This window comes from Acipenser ruthenus, chromosome 10 (genome assembly GCF_902713425.1).
Source record: "Acipenser ruthenus chromosome 10, fAciRut3.2 maternal haplotype, whole genome shotgun sequence".
NCBI lineage: Eukaryota > Metazoa > Chordata > Actinopteri > Acipenseriformes > Acipenseridae > Acipenser > Acipenser ruthenus.
This window is the reverse complement of record NC_081198.1, coordinates 22568840-22581530: the sequence shown is the minus strand read 5'-3', so window position 1 is coordinate 22581530 and position 12691 is coordinate 22568840. Positions and strand designations below refer to the sequence as shown.

Below are 12691 nucleotides of genomic sequence, written 5' to 3'. Positions count from 1 at the left end.
CTACGGGGCACCGCTAAGCCTTTTATTTATTTTGTCATGCCAGCATTCCGCCCTTTTTAGCTGGCATGACCGTTTTTCAACGGTGCCCTGGTTTTATGTAGTCTTTTTGTTTCAGTTTTATGGACCTTTGATTTAATTTGAATGTTTTATTTGATTTTGTTTTGTTTTGTTTTATGTATCTTTAAGATTTTTAATGTAAACTATTAAAAGTTACATTTTAAGTGTTTTAAAATTTTAGAATTTTAACTCACTGTTTATACACTGTCCCTTTTCCCCTGTCCCTGTTTTAGATCTAGGTTTATGTTCACTTTTTTAGAGAGCACTCCCCGGCCCTCACAAGCACTGGTTTTTTATAGATGGTTCTTTTTTTCCAGTCACTTTTAAAACAGCACAGGTTTTTTTCATGTTGATTTTAATCTGTGTCTGTTTTAACCATGTACAAAGCACAATTGTCTTGGTGTTTTTAAATGTATTTAAAATGCTTTTAAAACAAAATGTATGTCTGTATGCATGAATGTCATCTTTAAAAGAAATGTAAAATGAATGAAAAAACGAATGGGTGTAAATGTAAAAAATGTAAAATCTCAATAAAAGAGTATCTGTTCTTATCAGTTTAATATCTGATACGTCCCCTATCAGGGGACCATATATTAAATTGATTTTTGGAATCGGGAGATGGAACAGGGGCTTGCTCCGTCCACTCCACGCATCGGCCCGGTATTGCAGTACCTCCGGGAACGGTGCACACCTTTCTCTAACGTTGGTCAAAGTCAGATCTGGATCTCTCCTGTGAGCATTTTGTCTACCCCTGCTGGAGGGAGAGTGCCAGTGTTGATGCAAGTTTTCCCGCCGTTTTACTTCTTTTTTTTTTCTTTCTCTCTTTCTTTCTTTCTCTCTTTCTTTCTCTCTTTCTCTCTTTCTTTCTCTCTTTCTTTCTTTTATTCACATGTGGTGATGATGTAGACAGCAGCAGGTTGTTTCCTGGGAGCATGCAGCTAACCAGACAAGTGTGGTGGAACATGTCCCTATGCCAGGACCTTCTTAGCAAGCCAGCCAGCCAGCGAGGCACAGTTGTAGTTACCCAAGGCACCTTGTACAGCATTGCAGCTTGGCATGACTATTTGTAAGACGCACTCCGCCAGTTTATGTTTTGTTTTTGGTGTTATGTGTGTGTTTTTGCTTTGTTTTGTTTTCTCCTGCTTAAATTGCACATTTCCCCTCTGGAAGCAGCAGCCCGTTTTTTGGGGGTCTGCTTGTGCTTGGAATTTTGCACCCACCTTTTGAATCCCCCTGTGCCGTCCGGGCTGGGGGGCCCCGGGCAAGGGCCAAGTCGCCATCGCTTCTCGGCCTTTTGGCTAAGATCAAGTGTAGTATCTGTTCTTATCAGTTTAATATCTGATACGTCCCCTATCAGGGGACCATATATTAAATTGATTTTTGGAATCGGGAGATGGAACAGGGGCTTGCTCCGTCCACTCCACGCATCGGCCCGGTATTGCAGTACCTCCGGGAACGGTGCACACCTTTCTCTAACGTTGGTCAAAGTCAGATCTGGATCTCTCCTGTGAGCATTTTGTCTACCCCTGCTGGAGGGAGAGTGCCAGTGTTCATGCAAGTTTTCCCGCCGTTTTACTTCTTTTTTTTTCTTTCTCTCTTTCTTTCTTTCTCTCTTTCTTTCTCTCTTTCTCTCTTTCTTTCTCTCTTTCTTTCTTGCTGTCTTTCTTTCTTTTATTCACATGTGGTGATGATGTAGACAGCAGCAGTTTGTTTCCTGGGAGCATGCAGCTAACCAGACAAGTGTGGTGGAACATGTCCCTATGCCAGGACCTTCTTAGCAAGCCAGCCAGCCAGCGAGGCACAGTTGTAGTTACCCAAGGCACCTTGCACAGCATAGCAGCTTGGCATGACTATTTGTAAGACGCACTCCGCCAGTTTATGTTTTGTTTTTGGTGTTATGTGTGTGTTTTTGCTTTGTTTTGTTTTCTCCTGCTTAAATTGCACATTTCCCCTCTGGAAGCAGCAGCCCGTTTTTTGGGGGTCTGCTTGTGCTTGGAATTTTGCACCCACCTTTGAATCCCCCTGTGCCGTCCGGGCTGGGGGGCCCCGGGCAAGGGCCAAGTCGCCATCGCTTCTCGGCCTTTTGGCTAAGATCAAGTGTAGTATCTGTTCTTATCAGTTTAATATCTGATACGTCCCCTATCAGGGGACCATATATTAAATTGATTTTTGGAATCGGGAGATGGAACAGGGGCTTGCTCCGTCCACTCCACGCATCGGCCCGGTATTGCAGTACCTCCGGGAACGGTGCACACCTTTCTCTAACGTTGGTCAAAGTCAGATCTGGATCTCTCCTGTGAGCATTTTGTCTACCCCTGCTGGAGGGAGAGTGCCAGTGTTGATGCAAGTTTTCCCGCCGTTTTACTTCTTTTTTTTTCTTTCTCTCTTTCTTTCTCTCTTTCTCTCTTTCTTTCTCTCTTTCTTTCTCTCTTTCTTGCTGTCTTTCTTTCTTTTATTCACATGTGGTGATGATGTAGACAGCAGCAGGTTGTTTCCTGGGAGCATGCAGCTAACCAGACAAGTGTGGTGGAACATGTCCCTATGCCAGGACCTTCTTAGCAAGCCAGCCAGCCAGCGAGGCACAGTTGTAGTTACCCAAGGCACCTTGCACAGCATAGCAGCTTGGCATGACTATTTGTAAGACGCACTCCGCCAGTTTATGTTTTGTTTTTGGTGTTATGTGTGTGTTTTTGCTTTGTTTTGTTTGCTCCTGCTTAAATTGCACATTTCCCCTCTGGAAGCAGCAGCCCGTTTTTTGGGGGTCTGCTTGTGCTTGGAATTTTGCACCCACCTTTGAATCCCCCTGTGCCGTCCGGGCTGGGGGGCCCCGGGCAAGGGCCAAGTCGCCATCGCTTCTCGGCCTTTTGGCTAAGATCAAGTGTAGTATCTGTTCTTATCAGTTTAATATCTGATACGTCCCCTATCAGGGGACCATATATTAAATTGATTTTTGGAATCGGGAGATGGAACAGGGGCTTGCTCCGTCCACTCCATGCATCGGCCCGGTATTGCAGTACCTCCGGGAACGGTGCACACCTTTCTCTAACGTTGGTCAAAGTCAGATCTGGATCTCTCCTGTGAGCATTTTGTCTACATTTGTCTACATTTGTCTACATTTGTCTACTTGATGCAAGTTTTCCCGCCGTTTTACTTCTTTTTTTTTTCTTACTCTCTTTCTTTCTCTCTTTCTCTCTTTCTTTCTCTCTTTCTTTCTTGCTGTCTTTCTTTCTTTTATTCACATGTGGTGATGATGTAGACAGCAGCAGGTTGTTTCCTGGGAGCATGCAGCTAACCAGACAAGTGTGGTGGAACATGTCCCTATGCCAGGACCTTCTTAGCAAGCCAGCCAGCCAGCGAGGCACAGTTGTAGTTACCCAAGGCACCTTGCACAGCATAGCAGCTTGGCATGACTATTTGTAAGACGCACTCCGCCAGTTTATGTTTTGTTTTTGGTGTTATGTGTGTGTTTTTGCTTTGTTTTGTTTCCTCCTGCTTAAATTGAACATTTCCCCTCTGGAAGCAGCAGCCCGTTTTTTGGGGGTCTGCTTGTGCTTGGAATTTTGCACCCACCTTTGAATCCCCCTGTGCCGTCCGGGCTGGGGGGCCCCGGGCAAGGGCCAAGTCGCCATCGCTTCTCGGCCTTTTGGCTAAGATCAAGTGTAGTATCTGTTCTTATCAGTTTAATATCTGATACGTCCCCTATCATGGGACCATATATTAAATTGATTTTTGGAATCGGGAGATGGAACAGGGGCTTGCTCCGTCCACTCCACGCATCGGCCCGGTATTGCAGTACCTCCGGGAACGGTGCACACCTTTCTCTAACGTTGGTCAAAGTCAGATCTGGATCTCTCCTGTGAGCATTTTGTCTACCCCTGCTGGAGGGAGAGTGCCAGTGTTGATGCAAGTTTTCCCGCTGTTTTACTTCTTTTTTTTTTCTTTCTCTCTTTCTTTCTTTCTCTCTTTCTTTCTCTCTTTCTCTCTTTCTTTCTCTATTTCTTGCTGTCTTTCTTTCTTTTATTCACATGTGGTGATGATGTAGACAGCAGCAGGTTGTCTCCTGGGAGCATGCAGCTAACCAGACAAGTGTGGTGGAACATGTCCCTATGCCAGGACCTTCTTAGCAAGCCAGCCAGCCAGCGAGGCACAGTTGTAGTTACCCAAGGCACCTTGCACAGCATAGCAGCTTGGCATGACCTTGCACTCCCCCTCGGCTCTCGTTATGACGCCATAAGGATTGAGTCCGTGGGGGAGGAAAGCGAAAGCGACAGTGAAAGTGAGAGTGAGAAGGAGGGGAAGGGAGTGAAGAACCAGCAGAGGGTGGGGAAAAGAAAGGGTAGAGACGAGGGGGGGAAAAGAAAGAAGATCAGGATCAAAGACAGCAAGTTGCAGGTGGCCCCCATAGATCCAAAACCAGCTAATGTCCACACAAAGTCCCCAGTCTTGCCCTCGCAGGCAGAGACGGAGGCGAGTGGGACGGCTACACTGCCGCCTAGTGGGCAGGTAGCAGCCAGCCAGGGCATCCCCAGCCAGCCTTCCCAGTCGTTGGCACAAACCCTAGCACACCTCGCAGAAGAGGTGTTCACTAATGCACCGAGGGAGAGGTCGGGGTCAACACCTTCCCTGACCAGCAGTACCTCGGTAGCAATGACCCTCTTCAAGCGAAGGGCCTCCCTTCAAAGCATCCTTGACCCCCTCCCTTGTATGGGCAAAACCAGGGGCCCCCTAGAGGTCCTCCTAGATACAGCACTGGAGGACATGGGAATACCCCTGGACGCGGTAAGCCAGAAGTCTGCTAACAGCTCCAATTCAACAGACGGTAACAGCCAAAGAATGCTGTCTGTCATAACCCCCCCCCAGGACAAAGCTGACCCACACGTTCCGAGGGGCCCTGAGCAAGTTCCACCAGACTTACCTTGTGGGGAGTTGAATAGCCCCAACAACTCCACATACTGTGCATATAAAGACGGTGCTTTCTTGGACGAGGCAGCAGTGAGTACCTTCTCAGGGGTGATGGGAGTTGCAAATAAGCCCAAGCCCCCTCGAAGCAAGCGTAGAGCTAAGAGTAGGAAGAGTGTCCCGACCTCCCAATAATAGTCGCTATGGGGTGGACGCAGCGACTCCTTTTCTTGTTAGCTACCCTGATGGCCCTGATATGTGTGTCTGTTAATGTCAGGAGCATCAGGGAGACACAAAAAAGATTTGATGTACTAAACTATCTAGCTAACTTGAAAGCAGATCTCATCTTTCTGCAGGAGTGTGGTATTTCGTCGAGCCCTGATTATAGGGACCTGAAGGAGAGTTGGACCCTGGGGGACTCCTTCTGGTCGGGCTCCAACATAGCCAGAGCCGACGGAGTAGGTATCCTGTTTAAAAACCCATTTATTACCTCCCGCAGCAGCAGTGAGGTAGAACCTGGTAGAATTCTGAGCGTGGATGTGACATACAACAACACTCCCCTCAGACTGGTCAATGTCTATGCACCCACTAACCAAAACGAAAGAGTTCAATTTTTTCCACAGCTGTGTCCACTCCTGCTGGGGAACGTACCCGTCATCGTGTCAGGTGACTTCAATTGTGCTCTGAGGGACGTAGACCGGAGCAGGCCACGCAACGACCGCTCTAGTAGAGTTTTGTCCTCCGTAATATCTGATTTCTCCCTGTGTGATGCAGGTAAGGACCTGGTGCCTCCCTTTACCTGGGTGAGCTCATCTGGGACCTCCTTCTCCCGTATAGATCTCGTCCTGCATACCAGCTCCCTTACGAAGACGGCAGTAGACACCCAGGCCGTCTTCTTCTCTGACCATAGGCTCCTGCAGGTAACATTGCAGGTCCCTCAGACCTCCCAGATGGGGTCAGGGGTCTGGAAATTAAACACCTCCTTACTCGATGACCCCTCCATAGCTGCAGCCTATAAGAGCAGGCTTGTTGAGTGGACCACTTTGCGTGACCTATTCAACTCCCCTATAGAGTGGTGGGAGATGGTCAAAATGAGAACTAAGGGTTATTTCATAGCAGCAGGCAAGAGGAAAGCAAAAGAAAGGAGAGCCAAATATAAATACCTGAATGCTGCCCTCCAGCGTCTGAGCCTGCTTCAGCTTCGGGGGTTCCCTGTAAGCGACGAGATAGCCCAGACCAAGCTAGATCTTTCAGTGCTTTGTAGGGAGGAACAACGAAAGGTCATGCACAATGCAAAAGTGCAAAAAATGGAGGAAGACGAAAAGTGTACTCGCTTCTTCTTCCAGAAAACGAGGGAGAAGCGGCACTTGATGTCCTCCATGCTCGACAGCAGGGGGAGGATAGTAGAGGATAGTGAGGGAGTGAAAAAAGTGGTAGAGAACTTCTATAGGGACCTGTATAACATCAAAGCTACAGATGACACCCTGATAGAGTGGTTCCTGAGCCAGTTGGAGCCTGACTCAGTGCGGGACGACGAGGAGGAGGAGAAGGACCCAGAACTCACGCTGGAGGAGCTCACCCAGGCGGTTAAGACCATGAACACCGGTAAGACGCCAGGTCCAGATGGCATCCCGGGTGAGTATTACCATCTTTTTTGGGACACGCTAAAAGTCCATTTAGCGGAGGTCTACAGAGCGGTCTACAGGGAGAAGCGGTTGGGCCCTTCTATGCGGGAGAGTGTAATTACTCTCCTTCATAAGAAAGGGGAAGTTAAAGATCTACGGAATTGGCGCCCAATCAGCCTCCTTTGCGTGGATTACAAGATACTAGCCAAAGCTCTGATGCTCCGGCTACAAGTACACCTCCCTTTGGTCATTGGCCCCGACCAGGCTTGTGGCGTCCCAGGGAGGTCCATCACGGATATTTTAATGTTAACAAGGGACATTCTGGCTTATTCTAGAGAACGGAACCATCCCCTCTGCCTGTTCAACCTTGACCAGGAGAAGGCGTTCGATAGGGTAAGCCATGAATATATGTACAAAGTGATGGACCAGATGAAATTCGCTCCTGGACTTAGGGAGTGGGTTAAAACCATATATACAAACATTAGTACCCGAGTCTTGGTGAACAGGCACCTGACTGGTAAAATATCTATCCAGTCAGGGGTCAGACAGGGTTGCCCACTATCCCCACTGCTATATGTCGTGTGCATTGAACCCCTCCTGCAGGCAATTCGTAGGGATACCAATATAACTGGTTTCCAGCTGCCTGGATCCAACGGGGTCCAGGTCAAAACAACAGCATATATGGACGATGTGTCACTCATTTGCACCAACACATCGTCGGTACCTCGGATTAGTAATATCCTTGAGAAGTACTGCACGGCGACCGGGGCAGTGATTAATAAGTCCAAGAGCGAAGTCTACGTGTCTAAAAATTGGCAGGTAGATAGGGAACTGTCGGACATGTACCCTGTCAAAAAGGACAAAATCAAGATTCTGGGCCTCATTTTCGAGAACAATAGCTCGGGGGCCCAGAGCTGGACGGCGGCCATTAACCAGGTCCGTAAAAAGATTGGCGGATGGAGCACAAGATCCTTAACAATGACGGGTAGAGTATTAATAACCAAGTCTATACTGTTCCCCATCCTCTCTTATGTAGGAAAAATCTTTCCCCCAGACAGTACCACCAAAAAAGTGGTGGACCGCATTATCCACCGCTTTATCTGGGGCAGCAAGATGGAGAGGGTAAAGCGAGCCACTCTGAGTAAAGCCGACAAGAAGGGAGGTAAGGGGGTCCCGGACGTTGTGCAGCTCACCCGAGTGCAGGGGCTCACGCAAACTATCAAGAACATCCAGGCCCTGGACAGGAAGGTATGTTACATGAATCGTTTCTATTTTGCCACCTGTCTCAGGGCCTTGGGCCTCTGCACTATTGATAACACCGTGCCGTACTCCTGGGACCCCCCATTGTATTATAGAACCTTAAGGGACACTATATATAAATTGGGCTTAGATAAAGCAAAATTGTCCTCCTGGGAATACAAGGCTGTAACTAAATATCTTGCCGGTTCCCAGGAAATTGAAAAAGTAGCTACTTTCTCCCTCACCCAAAGCCAAAAAATCTGGGAGAATGTGTCTCACAGCTGCCTCAGTAATGTCCAGAAGGATATAGCATGGAACACCGTCCACAGTGCACTCCCCACTCGAGCGTTCATGTTCAGGAGGGGACTAGCCCAAGTAGAAACATGCCCCTATGCAAAGTGCCGCAAGAGAGAAACACCAGCCCATATCTTCTGGGAGTGTGATGTGGCTGGCAGTGTCTGGCTCTCTGTCTCTGTCTTCCTAAACAGGTTTGCTGACACGGCCAAGATGACCGCTGAGACTGTGCTCTATGGGCCTGCGGGAGGAATCACTACCAGCACAGCTAAGTGCGTTTGGCGTGTCATCAATGTTGTCAAGCAGATCCTGTGGGAAGGCCGTAACGTCTGTGTCTATCACAAGCAGGAGCTAGACACTATCACCACGACCAGAAGGGCACAAACTCTTATCAAGGACTTTGTAATTCTGGACATCCGGACCCTCGGGAAGGACAAGGCCTGCGCGGAGTGGAGGATCGCCGGACTTCAGGACGTGAAGATGGAATAAGGGAAAAAACTGGAACCGCTAGCTCCTAGGAGCGGGACTACGGGGCACCGCTAAGCCTTTTATTTATTTTGTCATGCCAGCATTCCGCCCTTTTTAGCTGGCATGACCGTTTTTCAACGGTGCCCTGGTTTTATGTAGTCTTTTTGTTTCAGTTTTATGGACCTTTGATTTAATTTGAATGTTTTATTTGATTTTGTTTTGTTTTGTTTTATGTATCTTTAAGATTTTTAATGTAAACTATTAAAAGTTACATTTTAAGTGTTTTAAAATTTTAGAATTTTAACTCACTGTTTATACACTGTCCCTTTTCCCCTGTCCCTGTTTTAGATCTAGGTTTATGTTCACTTTTTTAGAGAGCACTCCCCGGCCCTCACAAGCACTGTTTTTTTATAGATGGTTCTTTTTTTCCAGTCACTTTTAAAACAGCACAGGTTTTTTTCATGTTGATTTTAATCTGTGTCTGTTTTAACCATGTACAAAGCACAATTGTCTTGGTGTTTTTAAATGTATTTTAAATGCTTTTAAAACAAAATGTATGTCTGTATGCATGAATGTCATCTTTAAAAGAAATGTAAAATGAATGAAAAAACGAATGGGTGTAAATGTAAAAAATGTAAAATCTCAATAAAAGAGTATCAGGGGACCATATATTAAATTGATTTTTGGAATCGGGAGATGGAACAGGGGCTTGCTCCGTCCACTCCACGCATCGGCCCGGTATTGCAGTACCTCCGGGAACGGTGCACACCTTTCTCTAACGTTGGTCAAAGTCAGATCTGGATCTCTCCTGTGAGCATTTTGTCTACCCCTGCTGGAGGGAGAGTGCCAGTGTTGATGCAAGTTTTCCCGCCGTTTTACTTCTTTTATTTTTCTTTCTCTCTTTCTTTCTCTCTTTCTCTCTTTCTTTCTCTCTTTCTTTCTTGCTGTCTTTCTTTCTTTTATTCACATGTGGTGATGATGTAGACAGCAGCAGGTTGTTTCCTGGGAGCATGCAGCTAACCAGACAAGTGTGGTGGAACATGTCCCTATGCCAGGACCTTCTTAGCAAGCCAGCCAGCCAGCGAGGCACAGTTGTAGTTACCCAAGGCACCTTGCACAGCATAGCAGCTTGGCATGACTATTTGTAAGACGCACTCCGCCAGTTTATGTTTTGTTTTTGGTATTATGTGTGTGTTTTTGCTTTGTTTTGTTTTCTCCTGCTTAAATTGCACATTTCCCCTCTGGAAGCAGCAGCCCGTTTTTTTGGGGTCTGCTTGTGCTTGAAATTTTGCACCCACCTTTGAATCCCCCTGTGCCGTCCGGGCTGGGGGGCCCCGGGCAAGGGCCAAGTCGCCATCGCTTCTCGGCCTTTTGGCTAAGATCAAGTGTAGTATCTGTTCTTATCAGTTTAATATCTGATACGTCCCCTATCAGGGGACCATATATTAAATTGATTTTTGGAATCGGGAGATGGAACAGGGGCTTGCTCCGTCCACTCCACGCATCGGCCCGGTATTGCAGTACCTCCGGGAACGGTGCACACCTTTCTCTAACGTTGGTCAAAGTCAGATCTGGATCTCTCCTGTGAGCATTTTGTCTACCCCTGCTGGAGGGAGAGTGCCAGTGTTGATGCAAGTTTTCCCGCCGTTTTACTTCTTTTTTTTTTCTTTCTCTCTTTCTTTCTTTCTCTCTTTCTTTCTCTCTTTCTTTCTCTCTTTCTTTCTTGCTGTCTTTCTTTCTTTTATTCACATGTGGTGATGATGTAGACAGCAGCAGGTTGTTTCCTGGGAGCATGCAGCTAACCAGACAAGTGTGGTGGAACATGTCCCTATGCCAGGACCTTCTTAGCAAGCCAGCCAGCCAGCGAGGCACAGTTGTAGTTACCCAAGGCACCTTGTACAGCATTGCAGCTTGGCATGACTATTTGTAAGACGCACTCCGCCAGTTTATGTTTTGTTTTTGGTGTTATGTGTGTGTTTTTGCTTTGTTTTGTTTTCTCCTGCTTAAATTGCACATTTCCCCTCTGGAAGCAGCAGCCCGTTTTTTGGGGGTCTGCTTGTGCTTGGAATTTTGCACCCACCTTTTGAATCCCCCTGTGCCGTCCGGGCTGGGGGGCCCCGGGCAAGGGCCAAGTCGCCATCGCTTCTCGGCCTTTTGGCTAAGATCAAGTGTAGTATCTGTTCTTATCAGTTTAATATCTGATACGTCCCCTATCAGGGGACCATATATTAAATTGATTTTTGGAATCGGGAGATGGAACAGGGGCTTGCTCCGTCCACTCCACGCATCGGCCCGGTATTGCAGTACCTCCGGGAACGGTGCACACCTTTCTCTAACGTTGGTCAAAGTCAGATCTGGATCTCTCCTGTGAGCATTTTGTCTACCCCTGCTGGAGGGAGAGTGCCAGTGTTCATGCAAGTTTTCCCGCCGTTTTACTTCTTTTTTTTTCTTTCTCTCTTTCTTTCTTTCTCTCTTTCTTTCTCTCTTTCTCTCTTTCTTTCTCTCTTTCTTTCTTGCTGTCTTTCTTTCTTTTATTCACATGTGGTGATGATGTAGACAGCAGCAGGTTGTTTCCTGGGAGCATGCAGCTAACCAGACAAGTGTGGTGGAACATGTCCCTATGCCAGGACCTTCTTAGCAAGCCAGCCAGCCAGCGAGGCACAGTTGTAGTTACCCAAGGCACCTTGCACAGCATAGCAGCTTGGCATGACTATTTGTAAGACGCACTCCGCCAGTTTATGTTTTGTTTTTGGTGTTATGTGTGTGTTTTTGCTTTGTTTTGTTTTCTCCTGCTTAAATTGCACATTTCCCCTCTGGAAGCAACAGCCCGTTTTTTGGGGGTCTGCTTGTGCTTGGAATTTTGCACCCACCTTTGAATCCCCCTGTGCCGTCCGGGCTGGGGGGCCCCGGGCAAGGGCCAAGTCGCCATCGCTTCTCGGCCTTTTGGCTAAGATCAAGTGTAGTATCTGTTCTTATCAGTTTAATATCTGATACGTCCCCTATCATGGGACCATATATTAAATTGATTTTTGGAATCGGGAGATGGAACAGGGGCTTGCTCCGTCCACTCCACGCATCGGCCCGGTATTGCAGTACCTCCGGGAACGGTGCACACCTTTCTCTAACGTTGGTCAAAGTCAGATCTGGATCTCTCCTGTGAGCATTTTGTCTACCCCTGCTGGAGGGAGAGTGCCAGTGTTCATGCAAGTTTTCCCGCCGTTTTACTTCTTTTTTTTTCTTTCTCTCTTTCTTTCTTTCTCTCTTTCTTTCTCTCTTTCTCTCTTTCTTTCTCTCTTTCTTTCTTGCTGTCTTTCTTTCTTTTATTCACATGTGGTGATGATGTAGACAGCAGCAGGTTGTTTCCTGGGAGCATGCAGCTAACCAGACAAGTGTGGTGGAACATGTCCCTATGCCAGGACCTTCTTAGCAAGCCAGCCAGCCAGCGAGGCACAGTTGTAGTTACCCAAGGCACCTTGCACAGCATAGCAGCTTGGCATGACTATTTGTAAGACGCACTCCGCCAGTTTATGTTTTGTTTTTGGTGTTATGTGTGTGTTTTTGCTTTGTTTTGTTTTCTCCTGCTTAAATTGCACATTTCCCCTCTGGAAGCAACAGCCCGTTTTTTGGGGGTCTGCTTGTGCTTGGAATTTTGCACCCACCTTTGAATCCCCCTGTGCCGTCCGGGCTGGGGGGCCCCGGGCAAGGGCCAAGTCGCCATCGCTTCTCGGCCTTTTGGCTAAGATCAAGTGTAGTATCTGTTCTTATCAGTTTAATATCTGATACGTCCCCTATCAGGGGACCATATATTAAATTGATTTTTGGAATCGGGAGATGGAACAGGGGCTTGCTCCGTCCACTCCACGCATCGGCCCGGTATTGCAGTACCTCCGGGAACAGTGCACACCTTTCTCTAACGTTGGTCAAAGTCAGATCTGGATCTCTCCTGTGAGCATTTTGTCTACCCCTGCTGGAGGGAGAGTGCCAGTGTTGATGCAAGTTTTCCCGCCGTTTTACTTCTTTTTTTTTCTTTCTCTCTTTCTTTCTTTCTCTTTCTTTCTCTCTTTCTTTCTTGCTGTCTTTCTTTCTTTTATTCACATGTGATGATGATG

The 12691-nt window shown here is 47.2% G+C and overlaps 8 non-coding genes and 2 pseudogenes across 8 annotated transcripts; all 10 read left to right on the top strand.

Moving 5' to 3' along the window:
* The first annotated feature begins 581 nt into the window (after positions 1 to 581).
* Positions 582 to 751, top strand: LOC131738399 (U2 spliceosomal RNA; annotated as a pseudogene).
* A 584-nt stretch (positions 752 to 1335) lies between these two features.
* On the top strand, positions 1336 to 1526 carry LOC131739093 (U2 spliceosomal RNA). Its single transcript, XR_009330260.1, has one exon. It is a non-coding gene; the product is annotated as a U2 spliceosomal RNA (small nuclear RNA).
* Positions 1527 to 2124: 598 nt separating this feature from the next.
* On the top strand, positions 2125 to 2315 carry LOC131739092 (U2 spliceosomal RNA). The gene has a single exon (XR_009330259.1). It is a non-coding gene; the product is annotated as a U2 spliceosomal RNA (small nuclear RNA).
* A 590-nt stretch (positions 2316 to 2905) lies between these two features.
* Positions 2906 to 3096, top strand: LOC131739225 (U2 spliceosomal RNA). Its single transcript, XR_009330392.1, has one exon. It is a non-coding gene; the product is annotated as a U2 spliceosomal RNA (small nuclear RNA).
* A 588-nt stretch (positions 3097 to 3684) lies between these two features.
* LOC131738297 (U2 spliceosomal RNA) lies at positions 3685 to 3875 on the top strand. The gene has a single exon (XR_009329861.1). It is a non-coding gene; the product is annotated as a U2 spliceosomal RNA (small nuclear RNA).
* Positions 3876 to 9221: 5346 nt separating this feature from the next.
* LOC131738846 (U2 spliceosomal RNA) lies at positions 9222 to 9354 on the top strand (annotated as a pseudogene).
* Positions 9355 to 9937: 583 nt separating this feature from the next.
* On the top strand, positions 9938 to 10128 carry LOC131739091 (U2 spliceosomal RNA). The gene has a single exon (XR_009330258.1). It is a non-coding gene; the product is annotated as a U2 spliceosomal RNA (small nuclear RNA).
* A 592-nt stretch (positions 10129 to 10720) lies between these two features.
* LOC131739090 (U2 spliceosomal RNA) lies at positions 10721 to 10911 on the top strand. Its single transcript, XR_009330257.1, has one exon. It is a non-coding gene; the product is annotated as a U2 spliceosomal RNA (small nuclear RNA).
* Positions 10912 to 11509: 598 nt separating this feature from the next.
* LOC131738296 (U2 spliceosomal RNA) lies at positions 11510 to 11700 on the top strand. The gene has a single exon (XR_009329860.1). It is a non-coding gene; the product is annotated as a U2 spliceosomal RNA (small nuclear RNA).
* A 598-nt stretch (positions 11701 to 12298) lies between these two features.
* Positions 12299 to 12489, top strand: LOC131738260 (U2 spliceosomal RNA). The gene has a single exon (XR_009329824.1). It is a non-coding gene; the product is annotated as a U2 spliceosomal RNA (small nuclear RNA).
* Positions 12490 to 12691: the final 202 nt, after the last annotated feature.